Source organism: Canis lupus, chromosome 2, assembly GCF_003254725.2.
Source record: "Canis lupus dingo isolate Sandy chromosome 2, ASM325472v2, whole genome shotgun sequence".
Lineage (NCBI taxonomy): Eukaryota > Metazoa > Chordata > Mammalia > Carnivora > Canidae > Canis > Canis lupus.
Genome location: NC_064244.1, coordinates 33,276,728 through 33,289,775, shown reverse-complemented (window position 1 = coordinate 33,289,775; position 13,048 = coordinate 33,276,728). Strand labels below are relative to the sequence as shown.

The 13,048-nt window shown below is 41.8% G+C and overlaps 1 protein-coding gene and 1 pseudogene across 10 annotated transcripts in view; both read right to left on the bottom strand.

The window, feature by feature from the left end:
* The window catches only part of LOC112658885 (60S ribosomal protein L17-like), a 384,311-nt pseudogene that overhangs the window by 141,086 nt on the left and 230,177 nt on the right, over positions 1-13,048 (bottom strand).
* Positions 1-13,048, bottom strand: part of PAIP2 (poly(A) binding protein interacting protein 2) — a 25,056-nt gene extending 12,008 nt beyond the window's left edge. For 2 of the 10 annotated variants that reach the window (XM_049101673.1, XM_049101640.1), the window contains exons 1-2: positions 12,669-12,793; positions 11,807-12,009 (exon numbers count right to left, since the gene is read on the bottom strand). The gene's annotated coding sequence lies outside the window, so the exon portion shown is untranslated. Of the gene's footprint in view, positions 1-769; positions 814-11,806; positions 12,039-12,546; positions 12,809-12,921 lie in introns of those variants that run through there. The other 8 variants (XM_049101636.1, XM_049101672.1, XM_035713805.2 and 5 more) reach the window with 8 other exon arrangements.

Here is a 13,048-nt window from a genome sequence, read left to right as displayed (position 1 = left end):
AGATTTCATGAGTAATGGGATGGAGCCCTGTGTGGGGCTCCAGGTTCAGCAGGGAGTGAGGCTTGAAGACTCCTCCCACAAGCACACCCTAGCTGTCTCTCCAATCAATCAATCTTAAGAAATAAATAAGATCTTAAAAACAAAACTGGCGGAAATGAACTAAGAAAGCCAGTAATTTCCCAATTTTTTAAAGTTCACTATTTACTTCAAAACCATGATCATGCTGTAAAATTCTCAAATTATCAGAAAATAACTAAAAAATTATAATTTTGAGAAATTATAATTTTCATCCTTAATCTCATGCAAAGATTTATTATTCTTGAACTCAGGACTTCGAGATTAAGAGTCATATGCTCTATCAACTGAGCCAGCCAGGTGCCCCTCATGAAAACAATTTTTAAAATAATATCCTGGGGTGCCTGAGTGGTTAAGTGGCTGACTGTTGGTTTTGGCTCAGGTTGTGACACATGCTCAGCTGGGATTCTGCTTGCGGATTCTCTTTCTTCCTCTCCCTCTGCCCCTCCCTCTACTTACCCTCTCTCACTCTCTAAAATAACTCTTGGGGATCCCTGGGTGGCTCAGCAGTTTAGTGCCTGCCTTTGGCCCAGGGCGTGATCCTGGAGTCCCGGGATTGAGTCCTGCATCGGGCTCCCAGCATGGAGCCTGCTTCTCCCTCTGCCTGTGTCTCTGTCTCTCTATGTCTATCATGAATAAATAAAATCTAAATAAATAAATAAATTAATTAATTAATTAATTAAATAAATCTTACGAGATCAGGCGCGTTCAGGGTGGTATGGCCGTAGACAAATAAAATAAATCTTAAAAAAAACAAAACAAAAACAGTAATACTAACTAACTCAGAACTAGTTTAATATATCTAGTAGTTGTTTGTAATAAGATTTCCCTAAATGAAAACCACAAAATAGTAAAAACAGTAATGTATCACCTTATACTTGCTTTGTTTTCAAGAATCATTAAAAAATTTTCATTTTTAAAAAATATTTAATTATTTATTCATTCATTCATAGTGACACAGAGAGAGAGAGAGAGAGAGGCAGAGACACAGGCAGAGGGAGATGCAGGCTCCATGCAGGGAGCCCGACGCGGGACTCTATCCCTTGTCTCCAGGATCACACTCCGGGCTGCAGGCGGCATTAAACCGCTGCGCCACCGGGGCTGCCCCATTAAAAAATGTTTAGACAGCAGGTGTTCGTATACAGGAAATTTTGTTGGAAAAGAAACCATCAAAGTGAAAGAATGTATATATAAACCATACACTATTTAGAGAAGAAACAAATACAAGGTAGATGTACAAAACAGGTCTAATACTGGGCACCTGGATGGCTCATTGGGTTAACTGTCCAACACTTATTCTCAGCTCAGGTCTTATCTCAGAGTCCTGAGTTCAAACTCTGTGTTGGACTCTATATCCAGTGTGGAGCCTACTTCAAAACCAAACCAAACCAAACCCAACCCAACCCAACCCCCAGGTCTAACATATATACATTCTTTCCTCTCCATCTCCACTCCTATCCAGAGGTAATCAGTGTTAAGAGCTTAGTATGTATCCTTTCATATCTTTTTTGCTTATAGAAACAGACACAGAGGATTTTTATATTTTAATAGAATCATGCTGTAAATAAAGATCCATACTAGTCAACATGTACAGGTATACCTCACTTTTTTTTAAAGATTTTATTTATTTATTAATGAGAAACACAGAGAGAGAGAGAGGCAGAGACACAGGCAGAGAGAGAAGCAGGCTCCATGCAGGGAGCCTGATGTGGGACTCGATCCCAACCTGAGCCAAAGGCAGATGCTCAACCACTGAGCCACCCAGGTGTTTATATCTCACTTTTTAATGGATGAAGCAGCACTAATAATTACTAATAATTACTTAACTACTTCTCCCCTCCGATGCACATCTACATTCCCAGCTTTTTGTTGTTGTTGTTACAAACAATCCTACTCTGATCACTCTTGCACACATATCCTTTTCTATTTATGCTATCTGTATAATACACTTTAAGTGGGAATAGGAGTCAAAAGCCAAAAGCCATGAGCATTTGTAACTTTAAGACTGATTATTAGCCCAAATGTGGTAATGTACAATCTTGAAATACACTGAGTGCTCCCACTTCTCTATCCTTAACAGTTCTGGACATAACTAATATATTTTATTTATTTATTTATTTATTTATTTTTTACTTTTCACATTTATTACAACTCATTGTTCTTTTTCTCATTTTGTTTGTTTACATGCAACTAATATATTTTAGTTTTGCAATCAGACTCAAAGTAGAATCTCACTGTTTTTTCCTTTACACCCTCTGGGATATGCTTACTAGCTTAGGAAGTCTTTTCCTACTCTGAGGTTTTATTTTTATATTTTCTCTCGTTAGTTTCACTTTTTTTTTTTTTTTTTACACTTAAATCTTTAATTCACATGAGACTAAGTATGATGTTAAGGATCTATGTTTTCCCATGAATACATCACACACCATTATTTAACCAAGGCTTATTCCCTGTATTTATAATTAAATTCCCACTTGTACTATGTTTCTAGAATATTTATTCTGTAATTGTAAAATGTATACTGCTTTATCTTCAACTACCTTGAGAATTTTAAACCATAGTACAATGAATGCTTTGTACCTTTCGTCTACATTCACCAACTGCCAACGGTCATTTTCTTTACAGAATTTTTTTTTTTTTTGCTTAAACCTAAGTTGCAGGGGCTTAGGTGGTTGGGCACCCGACTCAATTTCAGCTCCAGTTATGACCTTGGGGGTCAAAGAGTTTGGTCCCCATCAGGCTCTGAGCTTAGCACGGAGTCTGCTTGAAATTCTTTCTCGCCCTCTGTCCTCCCTCTCTCTACCCACGCTCTTGTTCTCTTTCTAAAATAAATAAATCTTTATTTTCTTTAAAATTTTTAAAATTATTTTTATTATTTTTAAAATTTTCTTTTTAAGGTTTTATTTCTTTGAAAGAGAATGAGAGCAAGAGCTAGAGCAGGGAGAGGGACAGAGGAAGAGAAGCAGACTCCCTGCTGAGCAGGGAGCCCAATGCGGAGCTCAATCCTAGGACTCTGAGACCATGACCTGAGAGGATGGCAGCCACTCAACTGAGCCACCCATGCACCCCAATAGATAAGTACCTAAAAAAAAAAAAAACCAAATGTAAGTTACAAACATTGTGATCATTCATTGCTAAATATTTCAGCACAGGATCTTATTGTTTTGATTACAGTAGCCTTTCAGTAAGTTTTTTTTTTTTTAGTTTTAATACTTAGTAGTACAACTCCCACCTCCTGGTTTCTTTCTTTGGGGCAGGGGCAGTGAAAATCTTGTACATATATTCTTCATACGAACTTTAAGGATTTGGGGGGGGGGGGGAGAGAGAGAGAGAGAGAGAACACGAGCAGAGGTAGGGGCAGAGAGAGAATCTCAAGCAGACTCTGCCCTAAGCCTGGAGCCCAACATGGGGCTTGATCCTACCATGAACATCATAGCCTGAGCCAAAATCTAGAGTTGGATGCTTAATTGACTAAGCTACCCAGGCACCTCTTCATATAAACTTTTTGTCCATAATAGTCTGACTGGAATTTTATTAAATTTTACAACTTAATCAGGATTGATACCAGTCTTTCCAATGAACACTAAAAAATGCTGGAGGAGGGGTGCATGGGTGGCTGAGTTGGTTTAGTGGCCAACTTTTGGTTTTGGCTTAGGTCAAGATCTCAGGGTAGAGAGTGAGCTCCATGTCAGTCAGGCTCTCTGCTCAGCAAGGAGTCTGCTTCTCCTTTCCCTCTGCCCCTTCCTATACTTGCATATTTTCTCTGAAATAAATTAATCTAAAAAAATAAAAATTAAAGTGTTAGATGACTTTAAAAAAATTTACTTGACAGTGTGATAGCAAGAGAGAGAGTATGAGCAGGAGAGAGTGGGAGAGGCAGCCTCCCTGCTAAGCTGGGACCATGACTTGCACCAAAGGTGGACGCTTAACTGACTGAGCTATCCAGGCGTCCCTGAATGACATATTTTCAAAGAAACCTTTAAAAGCCCTCAAGTGGGGCAGCCCGGTGGCTCAGCGGTTTAGCACCGCCTTCAGTCCAGGACGTGATCCTGGAGACCCAGGATCGAGTCCCAAGTCGGGCTCCATGCATGAAGCCTGCTCCTCCCTCTGCCTGTGTCTCTGCCTCTCTCTCTGTGTCTCTCATGAATAAATAAAATCTTTAAAAAATAAATAAATAAAAGCCCTCAAGTGTTGACATGAAAGTAAAATGGGAATTCAGAGAACATGGTGGAATTTTAAAGATTTATTTACTTAAGAGAGAGCATGTATATGTACTCTGATAAATGAAAAATCTTAAAAAAAAACCATACAAATGGCCAATAAATACACGAAAAGAGGCTCAATATTATCAACAATAGGGGAAGCGCAAATCAAAATTACAATGAAATCCCACTTTACACTAAAATGACTGTAATAAAAAAATAGATACTAACAAGTATCGGGGTGAATGTGCAGAAATCCCTCATTTACTGCAGATAGAACGCTAAAATGATACAGCTGCTTTGAAATAGTATGGCAGTTCCTCAAAAGATTAAACATGGAACCCAGCAATTATACTCCTAAATATATACCCAAGAAATATGAAAATACATGCCTACACAAAACTTGTACACAAATGTTCACAGCAGTTATTATTCATAATAGCCAAAAAGTTATTAAAACCCAGTGGTCCACCAACTATATAAATACTATCTATGTCCATACTACAGAATTTCACTCGATAATTAAAAAAACAGGGATGCCTAGGTGGCTTAATGGTTGAGTGTCTGCCTTTGGCTCAGGGTGTGATCCCATGGTCCCAGGGTCTAGTCCCACATAAGGCTCCCTACAGGGAGCCCGCTTCTCCTTCTGCCTGTGTCTCTGCCTCTCTGTGTCTCTCATAAATAAATCAACAAAATCTTTAAAAAAAAGGGATCCCTGGGTGGCGCAGCGGTTTAGCGCCTGCCTTTGGCCCAGGGCGCGATCCTGGAGACCCGGGATCGAATCCCACGTCGGGCTCCCGGTGCATGGAGCCTGCTTCTCCCTCTGCCTGTGTGTCTCTGCCTCTCTCTCTCTCTCTCTCTCTGTGACTATCATAAATAAATAAAAATTAAAAAAAACTTTATTTAAAAAAAAAGTTAAATACTTGATACATGCTATATCTTAAATAAACATTGAAAACATAACAGTAAGTGAAAAGAGTCCATCACAAAGTGCCACGTATTATATGAAAGCTAAGGGGTAACAAGCTTCTAAAATTGATTGTGGTGATGGATATACAATTCTATGAATATCCTAAAAATCACTCTGCCGTATACTTTATTTTTTAAAGATTTCATTTATTTATTCATGAGACAGAGAGAGAGGCAGAGGGAGAAGCAGGCTCCCTGATGCAGGACTTGATCCTGGGACTCTGGGATTGCACCAGGAGCTGAAGGCAGCCGCTTATCTACTGAGCCATCCAGGTGTCCCTCCCTTAGCTTCTGATAAACTGATCTCTTCCTTCCTCATATCTAGTGTTTCCCAACTTTATTAGAATGCTTTTCAGACTAACACCATTAATGGATACAAGTAAGAGTTCGTGAAACAATGCACACTTGGATTAAGATTGACAGCACATATGGTCCTGGGCGAATTAATTAAAGTATGTACTCAAGATATAATACCAGAAGCACAAACCCCGGGACCACGCCCTGAGCTCAAGCAACCGCTCAACCACTTGAGCCACCCAGGCATCCCTGTCCTGTACTTTAAATGAGTGACTTCCAGCTCATGAGAGCTGTTAAAAAAATACTCATTACCTACAGGGATTAGTAGGTGGCAAGAGATGTTTTGTTACATCTTTTGAGTTTAAAATGGATTATCTATTAAAAATTCAACTTCAATAAGCCCCTACTTTAATTCCATTGATTTTTTCTACTTATTAAAAAAAAAATTTTTTTAAAGATTTCTATTTATTCATAGAGAGAGAGAGAGAATGAGAGGCAGAGACACAGGCAGAGGGAGAAGCAGGCTCCATGCAGAGAGCCCAACGCGGGACTCGATCCAGGGTCTCCAGGATCAGGCCCCGGGCTGCAGGCAGCACCAAACCGCTGCGCCACCAGGGCTGCCCTTAACTTGTTTTTTCACTCTATTTTCCTTTCCTCTCTACTTAATTTCAGCCAATTTACTGTTTTTCAAGCTGACAAATGTTTTTCAACCTTTCATTTAATAAAAAATTTTAACCTATAAATCTCCTATACAAAATGTAGTTCTCATCAATCTTAGCTAATTACAAATTATTTAATTTATAATGAACCACAGATTATATGGAAGAATATTTTTAAAATTTCCAAGTGGTGTGAGAATGGTGAAAATTAACAAGACAGGAAACAACAAATGCTGGAGAGGATGTGGAGAAGGGGAACCCTCTTGCACTGTTGGTGGGAATGTGAACTGGTACAGCCACTGTGGAAAACTGTGTGGAGGTTCCTCAAAGAGTTAAAAATAGACCTGCCCCACGACCCAGCAATTGCACTGCTGGGGATTGACCCAAAGATACAGATGCAGTGAAACACCGGGACACCTGCACCTCGATGTTTATAGCAGCAATGTCCCAAGAGCCAAACTGTGGAAGGAGCCTCGGCGTCCATCGAAAGATGACTGGATAAAGAAGATGTGGTCTATGTATACAATGGAATATTCCTCAGCCATTTGAAACGACAAATACCCACCATTTGCTTCGACGTGGATGGAACTGGAGGGTATTATGCTGAGTGAAATAAGTCCATTGGAAAATGACAAACATTATATGGTCTCATTCATTTGGGGAATATAAAAAATAGTGAAAGGGAATAAAGGGAAAGGAGAGAAAATGAGTGAAAATATCAGTGAGGGTGACAAAACATGAGAGACACCTAACTCTGGGAAACGAACAAGGGGTAGTGGAAAGGGAAGTGGGCAGGGGTTTGGGGTGACTGGGTGATAGGCACTGAGGGGGGCACGTGGGATGAGCACTGGGTGTTATGCTATATGTTGGCAAATTGAACTCCAATAAAAAAAATAAATTTCCAAGTGGTTAAGGTTCTTTTGGTTACACTTTGGTCCCTGACTTCTAGTTTTATTTCATTATGTTATAAAATGTTGCTAAAAGAATCTTCATTTTTTGGGACTTATTACAATTTTGTTTGCAGACAGCTATGGTTTTTGCAAAATGTCCTTTGGGCCTGAAGAGAAAAATATGTGATTTCTACTTTAAGGTACACACACACAATATTTACTTTATCTGTTAAATTCTGAAAGTGGTGTTGAGAGATTATTTGACCCAGCTCATAGAAATTTATCATTTTTTGAAAACTGATGTTTGGTTTAATGTCTTCCATCATAAGTTCATGTTTATTTTTCCTAGTTTCTTTTTCTGTTAAAGGATTTTATTTTTATTTATTTATTTATTTGACAGAGTTAGCCAGAGCAAGTGAGCTTGAGCATGGGAGAGAAGGTAGAAGCAGGCTCCCTGCTGAGCAAGGAGCCAAAGTGAGGCTCTCAGGGCTGGATCCCAGGACCCCAGAAACATGACCTGTGCGGAAGGCAGATGCTTAGCCACCTAAGCACCCCTTTCTTAGAGTTTCTTACATTCTATTCCTGTACTTCCCCCCCACCCAAATTTTACATTTAAGTGATGTCTACACCCAACGTGGGGCTCAAACTCACAATCCCGAGACCAAGTCACATGCTTTACCAACTGAGCCAGCCAGGCATTCCTATTTTTTACTTTTTAAAAAAGATTTTACTTCAGAAGAGAGAGTATGTGCACATGCGAGCAGGAGGGGCAGAGGGAGAGGGAGAAGCAGACTCCCCACTGAACAGGAAGTGCGACTCGGAGCTTGATCCCAGGACCCTGTGACCATGACCTGAGCTGAAGGCACATGCTTAACTGACTGAGCTACCCAGGTGCCCCTATTTTCCTATTTTTTAATAGAGGTTTTAAGATACTGCATTTATTTTCTGTGACTTACAAACTACTGAGGAGTATCAGTTTTCTCCCCCAAGTCTGATATAATTGATATCAGCACCATAACGTTTAAGGTGTACAGGATAATGATGTGACATATCTATTGTGAAATTAGGATAGATTTACGTAGATCTCTATGAATTAAAACCAGGCTCTATATACCCCCAACTAATTCAAGACATTTTCTTTTAAAGATTTTATTTATTTGAGGGATGCCTGGGTGGCTCAGCAGTTGAGTGTCTGCCTTTGGCTAAGGTTGTGATGTCTGGGTCCTGGGATGGAGTCCCGAAATCGAGACCCACATCGGGCTTCCTGCATGGAGCCTGCGTCTCCTGCTCTGTCTCTCATGAATTAAAAAAAAAAAGAAAAAAAAATATTTCAGAGAGTAAGTGAGAGTCAGCGAGCACAAGCCAGGGAGAGAGGCAGAGGGAGAAGCAGACTCTCCGCTGAGCCTAATGAGGGGCTCAATCCCAGGACCCCGTGATTATGACCTGAGTTGAAGGCAGACACCTAAGCGACTGAGTCATCCGGTGCCCCAATTTAAGACACTGAGAGTGCTTTCCCTTGTTCAGGCTATCCAACCCAATTCCTGCTCCCAGACAAGAACCTTTACTATGATTCTACTTAACCCCATTTCCTTCCTCCCTATCTCCGTGTTTAATTTAAGCTGTGTTAATTTCATACTATTTCGTTTTCCCTTAGGTATAGATCTTTTAGAAGAATTTCTGGGGGATTCCTGGGTGGCGCAGCGGTTTAGCGCCTGCCTTTGGCCCAGGGCGCGATCCTGGAGACCCGGGATCGAATCCCACGTCGGGCTCCCGGTGCATGGAGCCTGCTTCTCCCTCTGCCTCTCTCTCTCTCTATCATAAATAAATAAAAATTAAAAAAAAAAAAAAAGAATTTCTGAACCGAACACTTAAAATTCACATTATTGTCTGTTTACAGTTTGTTAGAATCATTGCTCATCATTGTTTCTTTTATTCATTATCTTCCCCTAACCTGACATGTTAGTTTTGGCTTAATATTTCCTCAAAAGGTTACCTGAAGTTATTTATTTCTAAGCCACTGCATGTCTGAAAATGGCTTTTGCTTTCATGTTTGAATAGTAATTTTACATGAGACAGATTTACACTTGTCCTTTCTATCATCTGCAAATATTCCAGCTTTCAGTGTTGTATTCTTTCTTTTATAAAAATCCTGTTCTGGTGAGAGTCTAACATGAGAGCTTAACACATGAAGAAATCTCACCAGATTTTGGTTAGGTGAGAGCAGTTTTTTCCTATTAATGCCATTAATGCTTTCAATCTACAAACTCACATATTCAGCTGTTTCTTCCCTCCCAAAATGCCTCTTTCACCTAATGGTTTCTAGAAAAAATTTAAATATGGAAATCTTTTAAGTCTTACAAACTTTTTCCCCTTGTTTCACCTCTCAAGAATTTTCATTAAAATTCAACTAGAAGTGTACCTGGGTGGCTCAGTTCATTAAATGCCCAACTCTTGATTTTGGCTCAGATCATCATCACAGGGTACTGGGATGGAGCCCTTTGTCAGGTTCAACACTCAGTGGGGAGTCTGCTTGTCCCTCTCCCTCTGCCCCTCCTCCTGCTCATGCTCTCAGATAAATAAAATTTTAAAAAAATCCAAATAGAGTCCTCTCTTCTTTCCTTAATCTGACTCCACAGGCACCTTTTCTTATTCCACCAGGCTCTCTTCTGAAGTACTGTGATTTCTTAACCTTAACTGCAGACACATTATTATAATTAGTTGTCTCTCTAGCAGTTAGTGAGAAAGGATAAAGAAATTTCTACTTCAGCTTGTTTTCCACTCAAATTTGTAAGCAGTACTGAATTTTTCGTTTTAATGTTTGGCAGTATACATTAATGATTAAAAGCAGGGGCTCTAGAATCCAAGGGCAAGTTATTTAACCCCTTCAGGTCTCAGATTCCCCATCTATTAAGTGGATAATAATTACCGAATCTAGGCACAGAGCCTGGCCCATGACACTATTATCTATTTTGGTGCTTATTAAACATTTAGATCAAAGGTTGCTGTAGCAAGGTATAAGGTAAAAAATATAAAATTTCAAAAACCCGCAGGAGTCAAACATCAAAAAACGAGGACTTTAGCCCTAATCTCAACTAGGTGTAACAAAGGTGATCCGGTGAGAGTAAGGATGGCTCAGCACTGTGTATCACATCACTGACAAAAGCTCAAAGCACATCAGAAACGCCATCCTTATTCATAAAAACTGATACAAAAAATAAGCAGACGGGGGTACACCTAGATGGCTCAGTCAGTTAAGCATCTGACTCTTAATTTCGGCTCAGGTCATGATCTCAGGGTCATTAAGAATGAGCCCTGTGTGGCGCTCTGCACTTGGGTGTAGAGCCTGCTTAATTAAGATTCTTTTCCTTTCTCTCCACCACTCTCCTCTCCCCCTACTGCCCCACTCACTCTACAAAACAAATCAATAAATGTAAAAATACAGAAGGTTAAAAAATAAGCTGAAACAATTCAAACCTCTAAGTCTACACTATGCAATGCGGTGGCCAATAACTACATACGGCTATTTAAATCTAAATTAGAGGGGATCCCTGAGTGGCTCGGTGGTTTAGCATCTGCCTTCAGCCCAGGGCGTGATCCTGGAGTCCCAGGATCGAGTCCCACATCAGGCTCCCTGCATGGAGCCTGCTTCTCCCTCTGCCTCTCTCCCCCTCTCCCTCTCTGTCTCTCACGAATAAATAAAATCTTTTTTTAAATATCTAAATTAGAATAAAAATACGTACCTAATAAAATAATCTCTCAAACTTTTATTTCCTCAATTTCAAAATGGGCAAGATAAAATTTGCTCTGCCTGTATCATAAGGTTATGATAATGAGTAACTTTGTAAATTACAAAAATATGTAAAAGCACCAAAGGAAGGGGCCTGAGGCCTTATTTTCTACCTTCTTTCACTGCTCACAACATCCATGAAATTGCTACGCTAACAACATTTTACAAATGTTTATATTTTCTATCGAAATTGGAGCATCATTCACTAGAGTCATAAAGGGATAAACCTGAATAAGGTGTACAGTGTTTACTGAAGGAAGAGCCTCCTATAAACTTACTCTGTTCTGAAGAGGGTAGAGATCATCTACCTCAATTCAAGCTCATCAGTAGCAACATATATATAATAAAACCCTCCCAGCTCCCAAGCCTTTAACCGTCCCAGGGAGCTTCCACTGCCTAACACCCCAACCCTTAAAGAGATAAATAGGCTGTCATTTTTGGAAAGTCACCTATCTTTATTTGTTGTAGACACTTATTTGTGAGAAAAGATTAGTCTTGTACAAATTCACAATTAACAAGTAGCATAAACAAGCTAATTTGTCCCAAATAGCCTTTCACAAACCGGAGTCAGAAGCACAAACCAGCAAACACATTAAAAATCCTTAGATCCTTTTCTTATTTCCTAACATAACCGTGTAGCGGTTGGAATATCAAAGGCTATTCTGAAGAAAATGCAAACACCGCCTGCTCAACAGCAATTTGTGAAAAATCATGCCATGAAACTACAGTATTTGGCAGCACACGAAAACGGGAAGTTATCTTCTCTTGAAATAAATGTCAAAACCTGTCAGCTGTTAGACTTTCCCCCACGGAAGATCAGAAGCCAAATCCCTTCCTGAGTCTGAGGTTTCGGTGAAGTGATGGGGCTGCAAAATCTGGGCAAACAAGGCAACAAAAGGAAGCAGAAAAGGCCCCTTTTTGACTCACCAGAAAACCAAACTGCTGGCTGTTTCAATAATGTCTTGAAAAGACAAATTTCACCACAGGCCACGTAATTTTAGTGGCAGTGGGGAGTAGGCACATAGTGGAAGAGAAATGAAGAGGACGGGAATCCAAAAATAGGAATCGGATGGGCCTTAAAGTTCGTCTGGCTCACAACCCTCCCGGAGTAAAGGTCCAGCCCTCCTATCCTGAGCATGGGAAACGAAAATAAAATGAACTAAAAACAAAAGAAAGAATAAAGAATGAGTGACGGTGAAGAGACGGGAGAAAGCGGATCAGAACGGCACTGGCCCGAGGGCGACCGCAGAAGGCTTCCCCTAGAGCGCTCGCCAGCCCGCCAGTCCCTCCGCCCCTTTCTCTTCCCCTACCCCAGCCACGGGAGCAGTGCGCAAGCGCAGCAAGTAGGGGCTCCGCGTGGCGACGCGCAGGCGTAAACAGGGGAGAAACAATGAGCTTTGTTGCCGTAGCGGCGGGGGGGCGGGGGGCGGGGGAAGAGGGTGCTAGCGAGGAGGTGAAGGAGCGGAGGGGGGAAGGCACGAGAAAGTGCTATCCCGGCAGCCCTCGCGCGCCATCGAAGACCCGGATAGAGTGCTGCGAGATCCAAATCATAAATAATAATGACAATGAGAAAAAAAGCGACGGCCATTTCTCAGAGAAGAGCCTCAGCCAGTCCCAGCTCATCGCTCGGACGCGACTAAAGGTGCAAGGAATAAGGAAAGCCATACGAGACTTGGCGGCCAGCAACCCGGGGGACCCTCCAGGTCCCTCAACCGTTGCCGAGGTGTTGTCCCTCGACCGCCGGGGTCGCCGCACCCTTCTGGCCGCTCTGCCCGAGGGAACCCCTCACCCAGTGCACGGCAGCGGGGACGGCAGCCAACGAATCCGGTCGGCCTCCGCGGATCTCCACAGGCAGCGCCGCTCCCCCGCTCGACGCGCGCTTCGCCCGCCGCCTCCCTTCTCCAGTCCAAACAAACACCCCAGCCCGGAAGTGACTTCACTTCCGCCGCCGCCGGCCCCGCCCCCTCGTTCCGTCCCCGCTGCCCTTTGAGACCACCGGAGGGCGCGCGAGAGAACGCGCGACCCCCGCGTTCTCTTCTTACCCCGGGCTGCACGCGTGGTGCGAGTGCAGGGGCCTCTTCGGCGTTCCTGGTGGGCTCCCGGAAGTCCTGCTGGATTCTCTTTGGGAGAGCGGAGTTGGGCCGAGCCTGTGCCCCGACACCCGCCCAT